At 43.5% G+C, this 26,037-nt stretch overlaps 1 long non-coding RNA gene across 1 annotated transcript; it reads left to right on the top strand.

Annotated features, from left to right (window-relative positions):
* The first annotated feature begins 1,454 nt into the window (after nucleotides 1-1,454).
* Nucleotides 1,455-25,788, top strand: LOC130356766 (uncharacterized). Its single transcript, XR_008888985.1, has 3 exons — nucleotides 1,455-1,943; nucleotides 10,269-10,519; nucleotides 24,270-25,788. It is a non-coding gene; the product is annotated as an uncharacterized LOC130356766 (long non-coding RNA).
* Nucleotides 25,789-26,037: the final 249 nt, after the last annotated feature.

Below are 26,037 nucleotides of genomic sequence, written 5' to 3'. Positions count from 1 at the left end.
CTATGGCAAATCTCATTCCACGGCAATGCACCGGCTTGCTGGGAGTTGCGGGGAGACAGGACAGGTCAGCTGGAGGGAGCGGTCACTGGGAAGTGCCCGGAGAGCTGTACGGCTGTAACTGGGCTGGAGCGCTGCCTGCTGACTATCTGGACCCGGTTAGAGTTATGTAGGGAGGCTACGTGCTGGTAGTAGGGTAGGGTGGGGTGTGCGGGCTCCGGAGACCCGGGTGCATTCTCTATAGCTGGCTACATTGCAGTGATCCGGGGGGGCACCGGAGAGGGGCTGGCACGTGTAGTCCCGGACATAGGACGCTGTGCACACTGCTGGGTTATTTAGGGTGTGGTGAGCTGTCCGGTAATTGATGACAGATGAGGTGAGTGTAGGGAACAGGACGGGGCACGGGGAGTGGAGGTGCCGCAGTGTCAGGGTGGGGTGCAGGCATGACTTGGTAGAGGGGTGGGGCACATGAACACGATCGGGTGGACGTGTTGGGTGTCATGGAGAACTTGGGGCTCACACTAGTGGGCACTGGGAACCTGATGGGGTACACTGGGAGTGACCCTTTCCTGGTCACATATGTAGGAGACAGGTGGAGGGGACGAGGACAGGTGGGGTCGTCCTTGTAGACAGTGTGGAGGATGGGAGGGGGTGGTCACAGGAAAGAGCTCGACGTGGAGTTATGAAAGGGTTAATGCTGGTTGTTAGGACAGGTAGTGTATAGAAAGGGCAGGGTAGGTTGGTATTAGGGTGCTGATAAACCAAGTGCAATGGGTGCAGTTAAAGGTGGGGTGTGACTGCAAAGGGTGCTGGTGAAGAATAGGGGGTCTGGTGTATAGTCAGGGGTGCTGGTGAAGAATAGGGGGGCTGGTGTATAGTCAGGGGTGCTGGTGAAGAATAGGGGGTCTGGAGTATAGTCAGGGGTGCTGGTGAAGAATAGGGGTGCTGGTGAAGGGATAGGGTGTCTGGTATATAGTCAGGGGTGCTGGTGAAGAATAGGGGGGCTGGTGTATAGTCAGGGGTGCTGGTAAAAAAAATGAGGGTCTGGAGTTTAGTAAGGGGTGTTGAAGAATTGGGTGTCTGGAGTATAGTCAGGGTTGTTGGTAAAGAATAGGGGGTCTGGAGTATAGTCAAGGGTGCTGGTGAAGAATAGGGGGCTGGAGTATAGTCATGGGTGCTGGTGAAGAATAGGGGGTCTGGTGAAGAATAGGGGGGCTGGAGTATAGTCAGGGGTGCTGGTGAAGAAATAGGGGGTCTGGTGCATAGTCAGGGGTGCTGGTGTAAAATAGGGGGTCTGGTGCATTGTCATGGGTGCTGGTGAAGAATAGGGGGTCTGGTGCATAGTCAGGGGTGCTGGTGAAGAATTGGGGGTCTGGTGCACAGTCAGGGGTGCTGGTGAAGAATTGGGGGTCTGGTGGATAGTCAGGGGTGCTGGTGAAGGGATAGGGTGTCTGGTATATAGTCAGGGGTGCTGGTGAAGAATAGGGGGTCTGGTGCATAGTCAGGGGTGCTGGTGAAGAATAGGGGTGCTGGTGAAGAATTGAGGGTCTGGTGCATAGTCAGGGGTGCTGGTGAAGAATTGGGGGTCTGGTGCATAGTCAGGGGTGCTGGTGAAGAATTGGGGGTCTGGTGGATAGTCAGGGGTGCTGGTGAAGAATAGGGTGTATAGTGTGGGTGGTTGTAGATGGTGGCACTGTGCTCAGGGTCATTGCTGGATCAGCTGTCCCTATAGCTCTAGGCCTGGCCATGGAGGCTGGTGGGTGTGGCATAGTCAGGGTGGTGGGTGCCATAGGCACACCATTGGCTTCTCCTCCTGCCTGATGCTTCCATATAGACCTTTAAAGATCCTGCAGGTGGATTTGGTGGTCTAGGGAGGCTTCACCACTGAGGACCACACCCAATGAAGAAGACACCATAGAGGAAAGATGACATCTTGCTCTTTCAGGGTAAGGATAAAGCTGACTGCCTATGTAATCTCTATGGGCTGTCTCATATGTTTCTTCTGTAGTCTCTATATTGCGCTGTTGCAAAACTACATCTCTCATCATGCCCCGACAGCCGAAGGCTGTCGGGGCATGATGGGAGTTGTAGTTTTGTCACAGGTTGGAGGACACTTGTATATAGCATCCAAATCTTTTCCGTTTAATGTCCTCTCTTTTATCACCTCCCTTCTCATCCTCTTACTTCTCTCTATACTTTCTCCCATATGCTGCCTCCCCCTCCCTCCACATAGATCCTGTTTGCTTCCCTTACATTCAGAAGCTCTGATTCATGCTTATGCAACCTGCTGTTCCACCTGTCACCACCAGGGGCGGTAGGCAGGCAGGCAGGCAGTCAGTCAGTAGTCAGTCACTGCTCCGCAGGTCATGCCCTGGAGAGTGAAGAGGAGCACAAACTTTGAAGTATTTGCTTTCCCTGCAGTCTAGATAGAGCCTATGTGTAGGTGGTCACTGGAGGCCTTGACATTATCTAGGAATTGTCATCACTCGTAGGCAGCGTGTGAACGGTTCCCGATAGATCTCCTTATATTGGATGTGACAGTGCCTGTCCTTGATGGAACGACTGGTGAATCTAGTCCTTGGATTTCTCAGTGCCCTGTATTTTGTCCCCAGGCTGCTGGGTTGGGTGTGACGTGTTGATGTAGACGTGTACTACTCTATTGTTTTATGTATTTTATTTTATGTTTTTGTACTAGATTTATCCGTTCTTATATCGGACTGTTCTGTTTTAACTCTATAGCTTAGTCTTTTGGCTTGGATATTACTATATAAAATTGTAGACTGCGCTTACCATCCAATGTCTTCGAAAGACGTTTCGTTTTAGAAATATATTGTATGGTATTGGTAGGAAATATTTTATCTATGATGTTTCACTGCTAAAAGATATGTTAAGACTATATTAAGTGGCCTTGGTTATATTGGTTGGCTCAAGCAGTATGGCCGCCCTTACAGCTCCTTGGGGGAGGGGCTAGGATATGATCACCCATAAGATTTGTTAATAAGGGTGCAGCAAATTTACCACTTTAACGAATTAAAGAGGGGGAGAGCTTTAGAGAGACGTGATAACCTAGTTATAGATCCTTTATTTCAGTTTATTTTTTTGAATTTGTGTATTTTTTTAAAATTCTTTATACTGTATCATACTCATTGTGGTATGATTTTTGCCTCTAAATTTTCCCATGGCTCTCCTTGTCTTCCCCTAATGGCCGTTTTCATTTGTACTTGGTGGGGAAGCTTTGGTAAAACTTGCAGTCTACAAAAAGCGGGTGACTCATGGGGTCAGCCTCCAATACTGCTTTGCCTCTAGACTGTAGGGCAGGGGCACACGTCTATTTTGGTCTGGGGGGGGGGGGGCGTTGTCAGATTGCTCTGATTCATGGGCCACTATAAAGCATGAGATGCTTGGAACACTAAGGGAGGAATTAATCATTCCCCGCACTAACGCACAGTGGCAACGCCCACTTTGTGCGAAAATGTTGTGCAAGTTTGCCACTACACTGATGCAAGGAATGAAACATTTCTTCCTAAGAGTCTATGGACCTGTAGAGTGGTCTATGTACAAACAGTTTTTGTTTTGTTTTTAATGTTATAGGGGTTATTCAGGAAAAAACTATTTATTTATATATATACTGGCTCCAGAAAGTTAAACAGATTTGTAAATGACGTCTATTAATCCTTTCAGTACTTATCAGCTTCTGAAGTTAAGGTTGTTCTTTTCTGTCTAAATGCTCTCGGGAACCGCCCAGTTTAGAAGAGGTTTGCTATGGGGATTTGCTTCTAAACTGATCGGTTCCCGAGACACGTGTCATCAGAGAGCCTTAGACTGAAGAGAACAACCTTAACTTCAGAAGCTGATAAGTACTGAAAGGATTAAGATTTTATAATAGAAGTAATTTACAAATCTGTTTAACTTTCTGGAGCCAGTTGATATATAAAAAAAAATGTTTTTTCCTGGATAGCCCCTTAAATAATGGGGGCACTCTTCACGTCACGATTAATTGACATTCTGGATGGTGTGGTTAATAATGGGGGTAGACTGAATGACATGGTTAGTTTTAAGGGCCACTCTGGTTAGTGCTGTTAATAATGGGGGGGCACTATGGGTGGTGCTTTAAATTGAGGGCAACACTGTATGGCATGGTTAAAAGTGGGGATACTCCGTAAAAACACATTTTAACCTTTGGACCCTTCCCCTATTGGATATCTTATTTCATGTCTGAAAATACTATGTACAGTTTCCTATCACACTGATCTAACATGTAATCGTATGACTGACCTCTATACCAACAATGGCTAAGATCAAGTGTAGTATCTGTTCTTATCAGTTTGACCCGGTGGTCAGGATTATGCCGGTCTTGGACTGGTGGGGATGGATGCTGCATGGAGGGGACTGGTGTACCAGGGCGTTCCGGGGCTGGTTCTGAGGAATCGGCTCGACGGCTGCCCTGATGTGACCTGTTCCCTCCGGGTCTCGCCATGAAGCTGAGAGGGTCTAGAGCAGAGGTACTTTTGTGCATCGGGGAGTGGTGACCTCGAGGTGCCGAAACTCACTGGGAATACTGGCTCACTGAGTGGAAGCACGGGCACCATAATCTCTTCACCTTGTGGCACTCACCTCTTGATTCCCGGCCTTCTGACTATGATCAGAGAAATTTTTATCCGGCCGGATTTCCGGGCAGTATATCTGCGCACATTCACTTATTTCTTTCTTTTTTGTCTCACTGTGTCACTTTTTGCGTGTTGTGTGTCCACAGGATTTGTTAGGATGTGGTAGCCCTTCTGGGTGTCTCTCCTGGCGGTCTAGGGGAGGTGTGTGTGGCCATTAGGTTCTGCACCTCCCTGCAAAAACCCCAGGTACTCCTGCATGGGCAGGGTACCGACCGTTATCGGCTCTGCGGGCAGATGCCTTGGCTAACACCAAGGGGGATGCCGGGACCATTTGTGGTCCCTTAGTAGTATTGGCGAAAAGAGACATAGAACCTGGAACCTCGCAGGTACCTTTTGGTCCAGAGGGGAAGGGTAAGGTTTGTTGGGGGCCTCTCTCCTATTGGAGAAGGGCTTGCGATAGACTGCATCCTTTGTGCACTTTTTTTTAGTGTAACACGTTTGCACTTTTTTTTTGCACTTTTAGGGGTTCGAGAGCATGTTCCTCGGCAAAAAAGGCCAAAAAGTCACACCCTGTGCTTGAACCGATGTGTAGTTTGCTTTACTAGAAAGCAGATCAGTCAGTAGAATGTCAGACGCAGCTGATCGTCTGCCTGTAGGGGGCGCAACTGGAGGTGGCGGTGCAGGCGCTGTATATAGTGCTGCTGCTTTCTGGAAGGATAGACCTCACATATAGGGTCATTAGGGAAAAAATCCTGTGAAGGGGAAAAGTGGTGTAGTTGCCTATAACAACCAATCAGATTGAGTCTTTAATAAAAAATAAAAAAAAAGCCTCTGTAAAACGAAAGAAGCAATCTGATTGGTTGCTATGGGCAACAGCACCACTTTTCCTCTGCTCAGGTTTTGATAAATCTCCCCCATGACAGATTCTGTTAAATTCTTAAACTCAACTTAATTCTTAACTGTCAATGTTCTTAAAATGCGTTTGCTTTTAAAATAGAAGTTGGCAAAGGTTCTTAAAGGGGTACTCCCCTATCCAAACATCTTATCCCCTATCCAAAGGATGTTAGATTGCTGGGGGTCCTTCCGCTGGGGACACCCCCGATTTCTGCTGCGGAACCCCAGTCGCCTGGTGCACTGAGCGAACTCCACTCCTTGCCTGATGACTGGTTATGATAGCCGTCGTACCCCTCCCGTAGACATGAATGGAGGGGACGTGGCGCGACGTCACAAACACAGAAGCTGCAAGCTTCTGTGTTCCAGACACCCCCGCTGCCGGCCCGGAGATCGCGGGGGCTGCAATACCAGATGCAGCCTGTGGACAAGGGTGGCACTGTTCCTGGAAGAAAGCAGCAGTGTTTTTCTAATCCTATAGATTGAACTAGGAGTATGCATTATATATTAATACAGAATGGAACTGCTGTATCCTGTGGGGCAGGATGGTGGGTGGTCTGTTAATGGTGGGTTTCTCTATGAATGCTCTCACAGGGAAACCATGTAGGACCACCCTCTAGATTAGCGTTTCCCAACCAGGGTGCCTCCAGCTGTGTCAAAACTACAACTCCCAGCATGCCCGGACAGCCAAAGGCTGTCCGGGCATGCTGGGAGTTATAGTTTTGGCACAGCTGGAGGCACCCAGGTTGGGGATACACTGCGGTCTAGGTTTATACAGAATATTCTCCAACTAAACCCTATATGAATCTGAGCTCCTGCTGCTCATAGTGCATCATGTTTGACGTGAGAAAAGAAATCTGAAATGTAGTATTTTCTGCACCTGTTGCTTACGGCGGAGGATGCCATTTTGTGCACTTGGCTGCTAGTTCCTCGTGAATAGACAAGAAGTACAATCCGCTCCGAGACGGACGCATAGGCAAAATATCCTCTGCTTGAAGACACAGGAGCTTTACGACTGGCTGTATAGTCAGGAAATGCGACACTTTAGATAATCTCACAAGAAAAAGGACATATTTTATTTATTTCGGGTTACTATGCCGAAGCCATCTTCAAGCTTGGGTCCTGTTGATGGATCTTATGACGGCACCTCGTCGGTATAGGATAAGTGACTATGGACACTGTGCCTGGTCCTCTTGAGTTAAAAATTATGGGCACAAAAAAAAAAAAAAATTATAATAAATACATTTTCTTACATAAAAAAAAATTGACATTTATTTTAAAGGAGATCTCCTGCGAAAAATAACTATCCACAGGAAAGAGCGCCAAAAAGACCCAAGTACAGCTCTTGGGCATCACCGGCACTCTCATAGAAATAAATGAAGCGCGTGCCGTCTACCGGTACACACGCTCCTCACTGAGCATCCCGGTGATCACAGGGGGGCCCAGAGGTCAGACCCCCTGCGGTCAGCTACTTATCCCCTTATCCTGTGAATTGGGGATAAGATTATTTTCGCCAGAGTACTCCTTTATAATATATATATATATATATATATATATATATATATATATATATATATATATATATATATATATATATATATATATATATATATATACTTTTTTTTATTTCTACCTTAGATATAGTTTTACCCCTGGCATGGTTACATTCACTTACTGTGGATTTACCAACCACATCTGCCGGAAGTTTGTTCCAAGCATCTACTACTCTTTCAGTAAAAAAAATAAAAAAAATAAAAATAAATAAATATATATATATATATAATGTTGCTTCTAATCTTTACCCCAACTAAGGCTGCATTCACAGGGCCATCTAGACCCGTCCCGTTCTTCTCCCGTCAAAAATAAAAATGGGCTTTAAAAAAATATATATATTTTTTTTAAAGAAACACAGACGATAACGGATGCAAACGGATGTTATCAGTTTGGATTCGTTATTGTACTGTTAATAAACCCCAAAAAAGATTTTATTTTTTTTTGTTCTGAGCATGCTCGGAAGTACAAACTGAGTGAAAAAACGGATGCAAATGCTCATCTGTTTTCCATAGACTTCAATGTTAAATTTACTGTATCCATTTTTTTTTTTTTTTTTTGACAAAGAAATACTGCATGTGTCAAAAAAACGGAAATGAGTGCAGACGGGTACAAATGGATCTAAACGGATTGTAAAAAAAATCCCATTGCCATGAATGGGATTTTTTTTTTTAAACGTATTTTAATCCGTTTACAACCTGCAAGAATGCAACCAAGACGGGGATAAAAAAAAGTGAACGCACCCTAAGCTCAGACTGTGCCCCCTTTTTCTAGGGTTCAGTTTCCCTTCTTATTGTACTCTGTAACATAAGTAAAGGTTTCGGTTATGTCCCTTCTTTCCCTTCTTTCCTCCAGAATATACACATTTAGGGGGAGATTTATCATTGCCTTCCTGACATTTTATTGGCCAAAACTTGGCGCAAACTTTTTGTGCAGTTAGTTTTGGAGGAAACATTTTGTGCAGTTTCATAATAGACAACTACGACAAAAGTGACTGAGATGCAGTGCTTTATTCTGGACTATGCAGTGGACGAGGTTCATTAAGTGCTTATTTTTTTAAAAGGCCCAAAAATAATGTGCAAATGTTTAATAATAAAAAATGAAAATAAAAAAAAAAGCAAATTCATAGCACCTCTGCTTTGCCTTAGAAAAATGACATCCTACAGTAAGTTCTGGGGAGAGTTTTAGTTTGCGCAAAATTGATCAAAGCCTGAGCGCTGTTCTGATAAATTTAGCGCACATAAACCAAAAACATGGCAAAAAAAGGCTGCACACAGACATATATCGATAAATCTCAGCCCCCTTAGTTCTTAACGTCTTTTTTGATAAGTTTTATGCTTCCACCATTTTCGTAGCCCTTCTTCGGAGCTGTTCTGTTTTATCAATATCTCTTTGTAGGTGAGATATGGTCTGACTAAATCTCTGTACCACTGGTCTGCAAATTTTGGACCTCAAGATGTTGCAAAACTACAACTCCCAGCATGCCCAAACAGCCAACGGCTGTCCGGGCATGCTGGGAGTTGTAGTTTTGCAATATTGGGAAGGCCACAGATAGCATTTTGAGGCTGTTCAATCCCCTAGTGGCAGCAACAGGTACTTCAAATGTTTACAGTTCCATATGAGAGGGGCTCTGTACTGAGGAAATGGTGAACCTTAGCCATGTTAAGTTCATAAGGAGAACAATCCAAACCATTTCTACTTCTCTTTTCTTATAAACAAATACATTTAATTCATAAAATTTGAGATATATATATACCGTATAAGCCGACCCGAGTATAAGCCGAGACCCATAATTTCAACCCAAAATCCCAGGAAAAGTTATTGACTCGAGTATAAGCCTAGGGTGGGAAATACATCCCCCCCTGTCATCATCCAGACCCGTCATTAACATCCTCATCATCATCACCGCCTGTCATCATCCAGACCCTCATCATCACCTGTCATCATCCCCTTGTCATCATCCCACACATTCCCCTTGTCATCATCCCCACCCCCCTTCATCATCCTCTTCTCATCATCCGCCCTCAGTGGTCTTCAACCTGCGGACCTCCAGAGGTTTCAAAACTACAACTCCCAGCAAGCCCGGGCAGCCATCGGCTGTCCGGGCTTGCTGGGAGTTGTAGTTTTGAAACCTCCGGAGGTCCGCAGGTTGAAGACCACTGCGGCCTTCGACATCATCCAGCCCCCTCTCACCCCCCTTTAGTTCTGTACAGTACTCACCTCCGCTCGGCGCTGGTCCGGTGCTGCAGGACTGTCCGATGAGGAGGTCGTCCGGTGGGATAGTGGTTCCGGGCTGCTCCGCGCTTCCAGCCCGGAATAGAGGCGTTGCCTTGACAATGATGCAGAAGTACGTTGGCAATGAACGTACCTCTGCGTCGTTGTCAAGGCAACGTGACTATTCTGGGGCCGGGCCCGAAGCGCTTAGAAGAGGCCTCCCCGGTGAAGATAGCAGCCCGGAACCACTATCCCACCGGACCACCTCCTCACCGGACAGTCCTGCAGCACCGGACCAGCGCCGAGCGGAGGTGAGTACTGTACAGAACTAAAGGGGGGTGAGAGGGGGCTGGATGATGTCGAAGGCCGCAGTGGTCTTCAACCTGCGGACCTCCGGAGGTTTCAAAACTACAACTCCCAGCAAGCCCGGACAGCCGATGACTGCCCGGGCTTGCTGGGAGTTGTAGTTTTGAAACCTCTGGAGGTCCGCAGGTTGAAGACCACTGCGGGTGGAGAGTTCACTCGAGTATAAGCCGAGGGGGGGTCTTTTCAGCACGAAAAATCGTGCTGAAAAACTCGGCTTATACTCGAGTATATACGGTATATATAGATATAGATAGATAGATAGAGATATATATATAATATATAGCCAGTTCACGGCACAGTACACAATACTCTACAAGCACATGCAACTTATAGATCCTGCAAGGGGGTGCCAAGTATTATCACTGTAAATATAGTGATGTGTTATGCATTTTTTTGCTAGTTTTTTATAAAAAAAAAATTACAATATAAATATGTTGCAACAGAAGTTTGTGTAAGAGGTGACATCTGCAATGTCAGTAATAATATATTCACACACAGCACATTTGTTTCAGTCACTTCCTTTAATCTGAATGGGATTGTTAAATGGGCACTGTCAGATTCAAAAACTTTTTACATGTAGTACATCTTGGCAAAACATTAATCATATATACTTCATAAGAAAATTTTCATTTCTTTTTATAGAAATAATGGCTTCCAAAGAACACCACTAGGGGTCACCATACCATCCAGAACAAAATCCTGTCTGGCTGCAGCAGCATCTTTTGTCTCTGCCTGTGCTTCAGCTTGGACAAAGTGCAGTAAGTGTGGCTGGGACTAGCACTTCTCTGTCCTATCAGACTGCAGCATGCAAAGAAGGAAGGAGGGGTTTAGAGCAGCCTGCAGTGATTGGATGAAAACACCCAGTACTCAGGGAGGAAGATGAGTCATGCAGGGTAAGGACACACCCCCCTCCAAAGCACAGGATGACAAACCAAGTGAGCAAGAGATATAAGGTATTTGTGAGAAATATTGGTGCTAGACGCACACAAATTTATATGCACATGATCAGAATTAGGTACCTAGTAACATAACTTTTATTTTTTGGGGGGATATGACGGGTACGCTTTAAAGAGAGCCTGTCATATTGATAATACAGTCCAATCTGAAGGAATCCTGTTGTTCTAAAGCTAGAGGAGCTGCGCAGATTGATATAAAGTACTATTGGAATAGTTTCCGTATAACTTGCCATTTATTCTTGTAGATATGTTTATTCTAAGCTAAATAGTCAAGTGGACAATCCTACTAAGTAATTGACAGCCCTCTATATGCACATGCATAGAGAGCTGTCAATCTCGATCATATGAGTAGGACATGACTACTTAGCCTTTATTCTCTCTATTAAAAACATCACCAAATCAAAGAAGTGTGTGTGTATCAGAATGGTACAATCATCAACAGAAAATCAATATGGTAGAAGTAAAATACAACCCACCATTCGGTCGTAATTAATGGCCATTATTGCATTCCAAACATCACATTATGTATAAACATAATTATAACCCCTTGCTATTCACCCAACGTGTTTCTGTTTGGCCAACAATAATGGACAGACCATCATCAGGGGTTAGAGAAGGGTAAATAAATATATTTGCAAAATGTTTTTTGTCAATAAATTACAGCAGGTGGCCAAAACAAGAGGTACTCAATATGACTAAAAAATACTCCCCAGCAGGTAAAATAACCTGCTAATAGGTCAATGCCAAATCAATTTAGGGGTTTTAGTCTCTTCTCCGTTTTTCATAACGCACTCCACTGGGGTATCATGGCACACAGACTGCCCTAAGTGTAAAAGAAAAATAACCAAATACAGCACTCAGTAGGTTATACTAAAATAGGTGCTTACCCTCTTGGCGTAGTATACATATGCCGATATACTCCCAGCGGGGAAAAGAAGGCCAATCACAAGCTGCCTAAGAAGTACCGGGGTGCATATTAAAACATTGAAGGTCTGGTGACCACGAAACAAACAAACATGCCTACCAAAACATAAATGCATAGGCTGTTACTTACTTGATGATTATTTAAACCGAAGCATAATCCTGCAGTGGCAGGAGACCTGTCCTGTGTCCCGGGGACGCGTGCTACATGTGCGCACCGGCGTCTCTTTTATAGAAGCAGCGCTTCCGGGACCATGGCCTTGGGCGCGGCTCACTGCCGGAGCAGAGAGTCTCTGGAACAACACGAGTGATGACTGGGAGTGCTGTCTATAGAGTATACAGAATACAGAGAACAACTGGTTTCATAGTAGGTAACTGCAGGGATATATAATATCATAGTAGATAGCATAAAGGGCTCACCAGGAAGCTAAAGAACATGTAGAAATAGTTATCAACAGGCAAAGCAAGAGTTAATTTGAAATGTACATATCACAATGTATCCTGCAAGGACTCGTTCATGAATAATAAAAATTAAAAACCATTAAAACGAATAACTTGGTGGATCAGAATCCTATAGTGCATGTGCAAATACACTCATAGGAGTGGACTGTGGACACCAAAAGGGGACAAGACAAGTTTAATTTGGACATGAGATTAATGAAAATAGGCATATTTTAGCTGCCCTAAAAAAACAAAGTTTTGATTTTGCTTTATATAGTCTATGGCTACAGACTTTATGAAGGAGCCTCCTCCTAAATAATTATAGGCGAGGGAAGGTGTAATTCAGGACCTAAAAATTCCCTATATATAAAGTCCCTATGCCTAAACAGCATGGACGCCCTAAAAAAGGCGGTAACGTACTACAGGAACCTCCTGCGACTCCCTATATGCACCCTAAGTAAGGGTGGGACTAGATATTCAGTCAGCTTTGGCTGTCCCTGGCTACTTAGTATAACCACCCAGAGAGGAGGGGATTGGAGGCTCATCACAAAGTGCGCAAAAATAGCAACCAAAATTGGTTAGAAGAATGGGGCAAAAGAAAGCGGAACAGGCAGAGAGTTACATGAATAGATAACAAGTTATCCTAAAACCTCAGCTCCTGCTCTATAGTCAGGCCTGGAGATAGGACGGACTCCTTTTTCTGTGTGACAGATCCCCTTTAAGGTGGCAATCTGCTGCTTGAGAATATACCATAATGTTGCATACACAAGACTGATATTCCACAGATTTTTCCAAATAAGGATAATAGGGAAGTCAAAATCTGCAACCAATCTGCAGCATTTTTGTTTGGTGTTTTGTGTATACATAGCTATAAATACATAGCTCATTAAAACTAATTGCTATTGCACTCCTTATGGTAAATAAAAAAAATATTTCTAATATAATTTATTTAAAAAAAAAAGTTTTCTATGTTTTATTTGTGGTTAAAAAAGCTCAAGAGCACATTTCCCCCCATCTCAGACACAGACTGAGGACCGGGGGCCAAACACAAAAAGTGCAGCCTGGAGTGCTGAGGGGTGTGTGTCCAACCTCATCCAATCACAGCTCCTCTCACACTTAACTGCCATATGCTGTTGGTTGGACCCCCCTCAGCACTCCAGGCTGCACTTCCTGTGTTTGGGCTTTGGTCCAAAGTCTGTGTATGAGATGGGGGAAATGTGCTCTAGAGCTTTAAGCACAAACAAAACATAGAAAATTAAAAAAAATTTTTTACCATAAGGCGTGCAATAGCAAAATTTGTTTTAATGGGTGGCCATTTTAAAGTAAATTCTGAAGACCGTATTGTTTGGAATTTAGGAACACAGATTTATAGTAATGGCTATAGTGGAAAGGCTGTGGTGATCATAGAAGCTTACATGGAAGGATATGTCAGTCTGTGTAACCTTCCCTTGAAGGGCTTATCCAGCATTAGAAAACAAAACAATTTCTTTAAAAAAATTAAAAAAATACTCTCCTGCCCCCAGGTGTTTGTGTGGTATCACAGACAGAAGTTGTGCAGTTTTTGGAGGAAGTTAGCTCTGTATTTCTATTACTGGATAACCCCTTTAAGAGACCCCTCACAGCCTTTATAGTCTCTTTCAACTAGATCTCTCATGAGTTTAGGAATATTTTTGAAAAGACCAGAAACCTGTTAATGTTATGCGAAGAAACCCTGCGGTATCCCTCAACTGTGTGGATCATATATGTATATATAAAACAGACATTGAATACTCCATCCTTGGTAGTCCCATTAAGAATATTAGGGAGCGGTGTTACTAGCAATTGTGTAAGGTTACTGGAGGTTCTTGCTTTACATGTTGAAGCAGAAACTGTACTATTTTACAACAGCTTGTGGTCTGGAGTCCATTGATCGGATAAAGACTCTCTTGTCAGAAAACACTAAAAGCATCAATTCCGATAACCAAAAAAGATTAAGGATAGTAGGTCCAAAGGTCATGCTTGACGGCGACTTTGAGGTGTTAAAGAATACCTGTCATATCCCATTTAAAAATAAAAAATGTTAGGTTACTCAGTACCTAATTCGTGCACATATGAATTTTTTTGTCTCTCACCTATATTTCTCTCACAAATGCCTCCTTTCTGTTGCTTACTCTGCATGACTCATCTACCTCTGAGTGCTGGTTCTCTTCATCCAATCACTGCAGGCTACTCTGTAACCCCCTCCTCCCTGTTTTCATGCTGCAGTCTGATAGAACAGGAGTGAGCACAGAGGAGTGCTAGCCCCAACCTCATATACTGGGCTTTGTCCGGGCCTGTGCTTTAGCTTGGACAAAGATGATGCTGCAGCCGAACAGCATTATGTTCTGGATGGTGTAGGGACCCCTAGTGGTGTACAACAATGTACCTACTGTGCCCATGTAAGTTGTGGTTTATTATTGCATACATTTTTACTACAGATATTCCAATTTTATGCTAGAGTGCATCTAGATTGTGTTTCTTTCTGTGACCTTGTAGAGACACAAAAGGCTCAATATCACATTGCCCTCTAATACAATCTAATTTGTACATCTGCACCAGTACGATCACTGCGGAGCACTGGCATATGGCTTTTCCTGTTATGTTGCATTTATGTAACTACTCTAGTGTTACATCAGAATGTGTGCAGGTCGGGTTTTATTTCCTTTCTAGAAAAGCTTATTGGAAAATTCTTTGTTTTTTTCATGAACCTCATGCAAAGTTAATAGTTCATCTGCTTACTTATTTTATTTTATTTTTTTGTGTGGCGTTCCTTCTGTGGGAGCGGAGGCTCATCTTGCTATGGTACAGATGAGGTTTATTTCCTTTGTACACAATACAGGGGATGCGGTGCACACAGTAGCTGTAGCGCATAATCCTTGTGTTGATCTGCAGGAATACTAGGGGTCAGACCATGAAAGAACATTAATGGCCTAGCCAATCAGAACTATTAAATATTTTTGCTTTTGTTTTTCTTCTGCTTGCATATGGCTGGTAAGTTTATTTTATTTTTTTTAATTTTTTTTTTTTAAATAAAATATATAATGAAAAATATAATTACTACAGGACTTTACAAATTTACGAATCTTGGAGCCAGCCACGTCATGTACCACTACACAACTAGGCATTTTGTGACATGTTCAGTCATTAGTCCTGTTTTACCTACCTCTGCCTCTGTTCCCATGGTGACCCTCAACCCCCCCCGTTTTGTCTTTAGTGTTCAGCACCGGATGTCTTTGGTCGGTGCTCTGGTGTCAGGTGACTGCCGCAGCTTTTATGTTTTGAAAGAGAATGGAAAAACAGCAGTTTTATAATATATAGTAGATATAATAATTTGTTATCCTGCTGCAATGGCCAGCAATCTCCTGTATAAGGGTACGTTCACACGCGCAGATTTTTTAGCGGGTTTTCCGCTGCATATTTGAAAGTGGACGGGCTCTTCTCGGCTGTCCCCAGCAGGTTTTCCACGGCAGAATGTACACTGCGGAAAATCCGCCGCAAGCCCCATTGAAGTCAATAGGGACTGTGGCGGATTTTCCCTAGTGTACATTCTGCTGCGGAAAACCTGCTGCGGACAGCCGAGAAGAGCCCGTCCACTTTCAAATACGCAGTGGAATCCTGCTAAAAAAAAATCAGCGCGTGTGAATGTACCCTGAGGGTGTCCTATCTTTCACCCAGTGGCAGATTGGGGGGGGAGGTTTAGGCATGTTGGATTTTACCATGCCTAAACCTACAGCTACGGTCAGGTCCATAATTTTTGGGACATCAACAGAATTCAAACATTTTTGGCTCTATACACCACCACACTGGATTTGAAATGAAATGATGTGCTATAATTGCAGATTGTCAGCTTTAATTTGAGGGTATTTGCATCCAAATCAGGTGAACAGTGTAGGAATTACAACAGTTGGCATATGTGCCTCCCACTTGTTAAGGGACCAAAAGTAATGGGACAGAATAATAATCATAAATCAAACTTTCACTTTTTAATACTTGGTTGCAAATCCTTTGCAGTCAATTAGAGCCTTAAGTCTGGAACGCATAGACATCAGCAGACATTGCTGGGTTTCAACCCTGGTGATGCTCTGCCAGGCCTCTACTGCAACTGTCTTCAGTTCCTGCTTGTTCTTGGGGTATTTTCCCTTCAGTTTTGTCTTCAGAAAGGGAAATGCATGCTCAGGTGATTGACTTGGCCATTGCATAACATTCCCTTAAACTCTTTGGTTGCTTTGGGTCATTGTCCATCTGCACAGTGAAGCGCCGTCCAATGAGTTCTGAAGCATTTTGCTGAATGAGTAGATAATATTGCCCGAAGCACTTCAGAATTCATCCTGCTTCTTTTGTCAGCAGTCACATCATCAATAAATACAAGAGAAGCAGTTCCATTGGCAGCCATACATGCGCACGCCATGACACTACCACCACCATGCTTCACTGATGAGATGTGTTCTTTCCTTCTCCATACTCTTCTCTTCCCATCACTCTGGTACAAGTTGATCTTGGTCTCATCTGTCCATAGGATGCTGTTCCAGAACAGTGAAGGCTTTTTAGATGTCGTTTGGCAATCTCTAATCTGGCCTTCCTGTTTTTTGAGGCTCACCAATGGTTTCCATCTTGTGGTGAACCCTCTGTATTCACTCTGGTGAAGTCTTCTCTTGATTGTTGACTTTGACATACGCCTACCTCCTGGAGAATGTTCTTGATCTGGCCAACTGTTGTGAACGGGGTTTTCCTCACCAGGGAAAGAATTCTTCAGTCATCATTCAGTTGTTTTTCTTGGTCTTCCGGGTCTTTTGGTGTTGCTGAACTCACCGGTGCGTTCCTTCTTTTTAAGAATGTTCCAAATAGTTGTTTTGGCCACGCCTTATGTTTTGGCTATCTCTCTGTTGGGTTTGTTTTGTTTTTTTCAGCCTAATGATGGTTTGCTTCACTGATAGTGACAGCTCTTGGGATTTCATCTTGAGAGTTGACAGGAACATATTCCAAATGCAAATAGCACACTTAAAAGGTCCAGAGATCATTTCATCTGTTCATTGTAATTGGGATAATGAGGGAATAACACACACCTGGACATGGAACAGCTGAGAAGCCAATTGTCCCATTACTTTTGGTCCCTTAGCAATTGGGATGCACATATGCAAACTGTTGTAATTCCTACACTGTCCACCTGATATATATGTAAATACCCTCAAATTAAAGCTGACAGTCTGCAGTTAATGAACATATTGTTCCTTTCATTTCAAATCCATTGTGGTGGTGTATTCACCTAGCTTATCTTAATGGTGCCCCCCTTCACAAATGTATAATATCTTGATGTAATATCGCTTCTTGTTGTGGTGGTCTCCCTATTATTCGGTTATAAGCGTCCATAGCTCGCAGATGTAATTTTTCTACTTTCAGAGCAGAAAGTGATCTTGAATACTTAAAGGAGTATTCAGCCCCTTGACATCTTATCCCCTATCCAAAGGATCGGGGATAAGATGTCTGATTGCGTGAGTCCCGCCGCTGGGACCCCTGCGATCTACCTGCAGCACCAGGCGTTCATATAGAACGCTGGCTGCTGCGACAGAGGCTTGTGATGTCATGACCACGCCCCCTCGTGACATCACTCCACGCCTCCTCAATACAAGTCTATGCTGTCACACTCCCTCCCATAGACTTGCATGGAGAGGGAGGGCGTGACATCACAAGGGGGTCTGGCTGTGACATCATGAGCCTCCAACACCACATTGCTAGCCATCCGGCACAGAGCGAAGTTTACTCTGTGCACCGGATGAGTGGGGTACTGCAGCAAAGATTGCAGGGGGTCCCGGCGGGACCCCCATGATCAGACATCTTATCCCCTATCCTTTGGATAGGAGTTAAGATGTCTAGGGGCATAGTACCCCCTTTAAATGGGCACTGTCAGATACAAAAACTTTAATATGTTGTAAAGCATGCAAAACCAATAGGTTTTGCAATTGCTTTCATTAGAAAATGTTCAGTATTTCATACTGAAGAAGCCAGTCAAACAACTGCCCCCCCCCCCCCCCCCCCCCGCCTGCTTGGACACATACTAGTCCTGCTGTGTCCATGCATCATCACCTATGTCATGGACACACTTCCTTGATTGACAGCTGGTAGCGCAGGGCTCACAGCTGGAGGAAAAAATCCTCCCACTGTCAGCTTGTGTCCCGCTACTGTCAGTGAGGACAAGCTGGGAGTTGTAGTTTTGCTGGGAGATGTAAGCAGACAGCATACTGAGGGAGGGGGCGGAGACCTGCACAGTGAGGCCATGCCCCTCCCTTTCAGAGGAATTCAGACTAGTGAGCTAAATCAAGTGTAATAAAATAAATAAAGGTGCTAGACACATAAATTAGATGTACATGGTCAGGATTAGGTACTGAGTGATATATAAAAAAAAATTTGGGATCTGACGGGTACGCTTTAAGCAATTTTCTAATATATACTCGATATAGCAAATATTAAAGGGAGTTAATTTTTATGTTTTAAAAATACTCAGGGCAGAAGTTTTAAAATAAAAACACTAGTACTCCCCTGCCCTCGCTAGACTGACACCTTTTGACACCTGTTCTCTCTCCTTCCTTCCACATAGGAAATGCCCATCTGTCAGTGACCTACCTGAGATAGTGACTACCTTAGTGGGCATTTCGGGGGAGATTTATCACAACCTGTGCAGAGGAAAATTTGCCCAGTTGCCCATAGCAACCAATCAGAGTGCTTCTTTTATTTTTAACAAGGCCTCTGCAAAAATAAGCAATCTGGTTGCTATGGGCAACTGGGCAAATGTTCTCTGCTAAATCTCCCCTTTCCTGCTTGTCGATATGGATGGATGAAAACAAGCTGATCGGAGCGAGTCCAACTGCTGATCATAAGGATGGAGGATTGGCAATGTAAGGAAGCCCCATAGAGAATGAATGAAGTGTTGTTATCCCCTACCTGAAGTATAAGGGATACCTTTTTAGATATTGGAAAACCCCATGATTTAGCAGATATATCATATATTAGTAAAGGCTTGCAGTGGTCTTCCCCATATGTCCTATTTCTCTGTGGTTATTACACAGAGGTTTGGATTTATCTTCAATGTATAATTTTCCATGTATGGAAGAACAAATATATGGGCCGTGCGATGTCCTTAGTGATGTAACAGGCGAGTGGCTGATCTGTCTAATCCTGTGACTGTGACTCACACTATGACGTTCACATTGCTAAGCTTTCCGAGTGACAAATTAGGTCAGGGGTGAAGGTAGCTATTGGAATGCCTCAGCGTGATATTACAGGCAGCTCATTCCATCTGTCCTGCCTTTGTGGTTTGGGGGGGGGGGGATTAAAAAAGAAAACTTGACTTTTGTTAAACTTCACGTTCAGTAAAACAGCAGATAAGTTTCTGCTCTCTGCGATAAATATTTAAAATGTTAAGTCATCTTCTCCTCTTTCTACTTCTCAGAATGGAGTTTAGGAAAAAATAAACCCTTTTAAAAGGGACACAGTGTTTCCCAAGCAACAGCTGGAGGCACACTGCTAGGGAAACGCTGCACTAAGACATAGCAGCTCTGCTTAACTGGCAAGGGTTAATTTACTTATTCTCACAGCAATTCCTATGCTATAGTTTCCCAACAGCTGGTGAGTCACCGTTTGGAGAACACTGGGTTAAAAGGATATACAATCATGGCTGTAAATGTTGGCACCCCTGAAATTTTTCTAGAAAATGAAGTATTTCTCACAGGAAAGGAAAGGATTGCAGTAACAAATGTTAATTCCCTTTTGTGTGTAATGGAACTAAACCAAAAAAGGGAGGAAAAAAAGCAAATTGGACATAATGTCACAGCAAACTCAAAAAATGGGCTGGACAAAATGATTGGCACCCTTTCAAAATTGTGGAATAAGATTGTTTCAAGCATGTGATGCTCCTTTAATCTCACCTGGGGCAAGTAACAGGTGTGGACAATATAAAAATCACACCTAAAAGCAGGTAAAAAGGAGAGAAGTTCACTGTCTTTGCATTGTGTGTCTGTGTGTGCCACACTAGGCATGGACAACAGAAAGGAGAAGAGAACTGTCTGAGGACTTGAGAACCAAAATTGTGGAAAAATATCAACAATCTCAAGGTTACAAGTCCCTCTCCAGAGATCTAGATTTGCCTTTGTTCACAGTGCGCAACATTATCAAGAAGTTTGCAACCCATGGCACTGTAGCCAATCTCCCTGGGCATGGACGGAAGAAAAAAATTTATGAAAGGTGTCAATGCAGGATAGTCCGGATGGTGGATAAGCAGCTCCAAACAAGTTCCAAAGATATTCAAGCTGTCCTGCAGCCTCAGGGAGCATTAGTGTCCGTGCAAACTCAGTAAACATTTAAATTAACTTAAACGCTATGGCAGGAAACCCAGGAGGACCCCACTGCTGACACAGACAAAAAAAAAAAAAGCTAGACTACATTTTGCCAAAATGAACTTGAGTAAGCCAAAATCCTTCTGGGAAAACTTCTTGTGAACAGATGAGACCAAGAAAAGAGCTTTTTGCCAAAGCACATAATTCTACTGTTTACTGAAAACGGAATGAGGCCTACAAAGAAAAGAACACAGTACCTACAGTGAAATATGGTGGAGGTTCAATGATGTTTTGGGGTTGTTTTTCTGCCTCTGGTACTTGATTGTGTACAAGGCATCATGAAATCTTAGGATTACCAACAGATTTTGGGTCGCACTGTACAGCCCAGTGTCAGAAAGCTGGGTTTGCGTCAAAGATCTTGGGTCTTCCAGCAGGACAATGACCCCAAACATATGTCAACAAGCACCCAGAAATGGATGGCAACAAAGCGCTGGAGAGTTCTGAAGTGGCTAGCAATAAGTCCAGATCTAAATCCCATTGAACACCTGTGGAGAGATCTTAAAATTGCTGTTGGGAAAAGGCGCCCTTCCAATAATAGACCTGGAGCAGTGTGCAAAGGAATAGTGGTCCAACATTCCGGCTGAGAGGTGTAAGAAGCTTATTGATGGTTATAGGAAGTGACTGATTTCAGTTATTTTTTCCAAAGGGTGTGCAACCAAATATAAAGTTAAGGGTGCCAATAATTTTGTCCAGCCCATTTTTGGAGTTTGGTGTGACATTATGTCCAATTTGCCTTTTTTTTTTTTTCCTCCCTTTTTTGGTTTAGTTCCAATACACACAAAGGGAATAAACAGGTGTATAGCAAAACACGTGTTAAGCTGGGTTCACATCACGTTTTTCCCTATACGGGACCGCATACAGCTGGGGGAGCTAAAAACTTGCCCTCCCGTATCCCTGCAGTATGTGGCCCCTTATGTAATTCATTTCAATGAGCCGACCGGAGTGAACTGGTCGACTCCTTTTTCCCCGTATGCGGTTTTCTACCGGACCTAAAACAGTAGTCAACATGCAGTTTTCTACCGGACCTAAAACAGTGGTTGACTACTGTTTTAGGTCCGGTAGAAAACCGCATACGGGGAAAAAGGAGTCGACCAGTTCACTCCGGTCGGCTCATTGAAATTAATTACATACGGGACTGCATACTGCAGGGATACGGGAGCGTAAGTATTTAGCTCCCCCCAGCCGTAGGCGGTCCCGTATAGGGAAAAACGTGATGTGAACCCAGCTTTACTGCAATCCTTTTGTGAGAAATACTTAATTTTCTTGAAAAAATTTCAGGGATGCCAACATTTATGGCCATGACTGTATATGGTAGGAGGTCAGACACTTGGGCAGTAGTGCATCTTAAAAAAAAAAAATAAAAAAAAATATTCCAAAAGGATTCATGTTGCAGTGGACAAATTGAAGTCATGGGGTGGGATCCAGTTGGAAAAAAGATGCAGCGTGCACCTAAAAATTTTAAATTTAGAAAATCTTCCTAAAAAATTTAAGTAAAATAAATAGTCTGTGACTACAATCTGTTCTGGTACCAGTCATTTAGAACTGGGAGGAAGATGACTTGTGACTGGAGTGATCGCTACCTTCTATGATGGCTTCTTTTTCACATACATGCATCCCTGCCGGAGCATTATAGTCTGGCCTTTCTGTAAATATTTAGTTCCCCTTTAAGAGTCAGGGTGGGAGACGCTTTCCCTGGAAAAGATTACGGAGAGGTGGAGCTGCTGGCTTAGAACAAAGTGTGTACGACACCGAGGGGCCGTCAGCCGGGTTGGAATCTAGATCATATGTATCAGGCATTTGTGGAATGTTTGGTATCCCAGCCCCTGTCCCGGCAGCGCACGTAGCCGAGAATCTGCTTCGCCTTTCCAGTCGGCATTTTAACAGATGTGTCTGGGTAAGAAGCATTAGGAGAAACTTTAGCAAGTGTTTTTGGTGTGATCTTGCCACCGTAAGCATATTAACAGCTCCATTTGCCTGCAACTATAAGACGGAAACGACCGTCTGGCCCTACCTGCTACGCGCCTATTCCCTAATATCTACAATACTTCACCTTTTTACTTTTGTCTTTTAATGTGGTGTTTTGCTTTTTTCTTGTTAAAATTTGCATTTTATGTTGTCTTGTATGTATTTCTACCACATTGTATTAATATTTTTTACTAACTATAGGTTAATCTTAATTACCTATTATATTGTATGCAGATATCAACTTATAGCTCGGCAAAGGTCATCAATGTTTGGTTGTCTAGACCACTATTTCGCAACCAATGCTGTTGCAAAACGACAACTCCCGGAATGCTGGGAGTTTTAGTTTTGCAACAGCTGGAGGCACAGTGTTTGGAAAACGTTGGTCTAGTACAAGGAAGAGGCTGTCGCTTTTGCACACATCTCCCTTTTTAGTGGTTACATCGGCACATTGGCTTGTCCATGTTGGTACTCGTAGCTCAGTCCCACTCAGTTTTGAAAGTTGTCCCTGAAAACAGTCAACAAGCTTGTCGATAGACACCTCTCACGGTTTAGCTGAGCTTCTATAATGCAGTGGGACAGGTACTTGTATCTGATGGCTGTGCAGTCAATATGTATCCTTTGACTAGTTAGTCCAAGTGACACTTCCCCATGCACCTGGATTAAATTTGGATATAGTTAATTTTAATTTATTTAGTATATAAACATTTCCTGTAGTTTCTAAATGGAATCCTATTAACAAACACTAGGCGAATGTATGCTTTCCAGCAGTGGTCTCCAACTATGGCCCTTCAGATGTTGCAAAACTTCAACTCCCAGCATGCCCGGACAGCCAACGGCTGTCCGGGCATACTGGAGGTTGAGGTTTTGCAACATCTGGAGGGCCACCCGTTTGAGACCCCCTGCTTTACAGCCACTTGTAATGTAGGATTCTGATCACATTGTGACAGCTGTCAGATTTGAGGTCCTTGTTAGAATTGTCAGATTAAAAATTATGAAGGTATTAGGTTTAAAAGTTAAACTTTCCCGGAAATGATGGCAAATTATTTCTCAGCTTAAGTATCAAGGAGGTGGAGCAGAGTTGTTTAAGTGCCACAGCCAGACATTCCTCCCAGCCCCTCCTTAAAGTGGGTACTCCAGTGGGGGGGGGGGGGGGGAAATTATAATTAAATTAACTGGTGCCAGAAAGTTACAGATTTGTAAATTACTTCTATTTAAAAATCTTAATCCTTCCAGTACTTATCAGCTGCTGTATGCTCCAGAGGAAGTTGAGTAGTTTTTTCCAGTTGGAGCACAGTGCTCTCTGCTGACACATCTGTTCATGTCAGGACCTGTCCCAAGCAAATCCCTATAGCAAACCTCTCCTGCTTTGGACAGTTCCAGTTCCAGATACGGACAGGTGTTGGCAGAGAGCACTGTGGTAGACGGGAAAAGAACTCCAGAAAGAAATACAACTTACTGTGGGGGATACAGCAGCTGATAAGTCATGGAAGAATTACGATTTTCATATTGAAGTAATTTATTAATCTGTTTTAAACTTTGTGGCACCAGTTGAATTTAAAAAAAAATTTGCTTTCCACCGGAGTATCCCTTTTTAAGTGATTTAAAGAGTCCTGTACATCTGTCAAGGAGGGGCAGGCAGATGCAAGGAGGCATACGACTGTTCTGGCTCTTTAGGCAAATCAGCCCCGCCTCCTTGACACTAAACTGAGAAATAAGAAAGTGATTTTATAAGTTTGGCAACAACCATCATTTCTGAGAACGGTACAGTTTGCTTTTATACCCTACAACAGCTATCCAGCTAATGTATGCAGCTCTTGGCACCAAATAAAGCTTCCATATTAGTGTCAGACTTTTTTTTTTCTTGTTGTTTTAGCAATTTATATCCTAATCCAATTGAAGATTACCTATATTGTTCATACATGATCATTTAAATATGGATTGTTTTATTTTCACAGGACATGGAGTCATCTTCATTTTGGCTCACCAGCAACAGTTCTTCAGTGGCAAGCTTTATGTTCATGCTCAATGCTAAAGCTGCCAGTTGAAGAACTGTTGAAGTTGGCTATTAATCCGCTGAGGTTCTCTGAAGACATTGGAAGAACAGGAGCAGTCTGTGGGCTTGTGTTAGGCCTTTATATTGTGTGTCCTGTGTCTCAAAGTACTTACATTCTAAACCTTTCAATATGCCTGTGTCTTCATGTGGACCACGGAAAGAGGTCTGACTCTTCTTAATAAAAAGATATTAAAAAAAAAAGTGTGAATCCTGCTCCGTATGATATGTTGTGTAATTGGATTATTAAGCATGTGGCCACCTTGAGGTTAAAGCTGATAAAAAAATATTTTTTTTATACAGACACTAGTAAAGCTATCGGAAGTTAAAGCATAAATAGGCAAAGAGGTACTCTGGGGAACTAAACCCATAGCCCATCCTTTCCCTCTCACAGATCCTGCTTGTCTTTGTATAAGCCTCTCACTGAGACTAGCCCCCACCCTCCTGCAAGATAAATGCCATGTGTTTTCTGGCTTCACAGGCATTCCGCCTCTCCCCCTCTCTGTGTGAGGAGCTTGCCTGCAGAGAAGCCCAGTGAAGATTCTCAGTCACAACTTAGCACAGAACGCTGCTCTTTTCCTGCTGGAGATCTAACCACTGACTGCTACCATTTAGAGCATAGCATGATTTATTGCTGGTTGCGGCTCACTGTGTTTACAACAACACAGCATGCACACAGATAGTAAAAGCAATTGGCTGGCAGCCATTACACAGAGCTGCACTGACTTCTGGCAGTTGTCTGGGCTGCAAGCAAGGAAAAAGAATATTTAGGAGACAACAGGGGCCACAGGAGCTGGCCATATCACATGGGTAACTACAGAGGACACAGAAGAGTATTGTGATGGCTTTGGGGCATTCTTATTTTTATTAACTTCCCCAACACACACCTTTTAAGCCACTGCCAGCTTAACGCACATGGACACAATAGCCCAGATCTATGTGAGATCAAAAACTGTCTGACCAATATCAACCAGACACTATTTGGCCTCTGGGTTAATGTGCCAGAATTTTGACAAAATTTGCACAAAAATGTCTTACATGACTTACACCACATTGGGGGATATTTATCAAAACCAGTGCAAAGGAAAAGTTGCCCATATCAACCAATCAGATCGCTTTTTTCATTTTGCAGTGGCCTTGTTAAAAATGAAAGAAGCAAGCTGATTAGTTACTATGGGCACCTTTTTCTCTGGACAGGTTTTAATAATTCTCCCCCATTGTTTTAATGGGCTCCAGAATTCTCCTTTTTTTTAATGGCAGTAAAGTGTCACATGGGAATGATATGGCCACAAGTTCCCACCTGAGCTGTCAGTTTAAAGGGAACCAATCATCAGATTTTACCCTATATAACACTTGGCAAAGCGTTATATAGGGTAAAATCTTTATTTTCACCATTCCCGGGGGATGCTCCTGCCCCTAGGAATGGTGACGATATGAAGCTATAAACTAGTCGCCGCCGTCGTAAGTAGTCACCTGGGCGGGGAGCTCTTCTCACCAACTCACGTTCTTCGGCCGGGAGCGACGCCCCCTCCGCTTGATTGATGGGCAGAGTCATCGCTCTGCTCAGTGAGCGGAACAATGACGCGGCCCATTAATAAAGCGGAGGGGGCGTTGCTCCCAGCCGAAGAACGGGAGTTGGTGAGAAGAGCTCCCCGCCCAGGTGACTACTTACG

The sequence above is a fragment of the Hyla sarda genome, chromosome 2 (assembly GCF_029499605.1).
Source record: "Hyla sarda isolate aHylSar1 chromosome 2, aHylSar1.hap1, whole genome shotgun sequence".
In the NCBI taxonomy this organism is placed as follows: Eukaryota; Metazoa; Chordata; class Amphibia; order Anura; family Hylidae; genus Hyla; species Hyla sarda.
The sequence above is the reverse complement of the archived record's forward strand: the minus strand, read 5'-3'. Positions and strand labels throughout refer to the sequence as shown.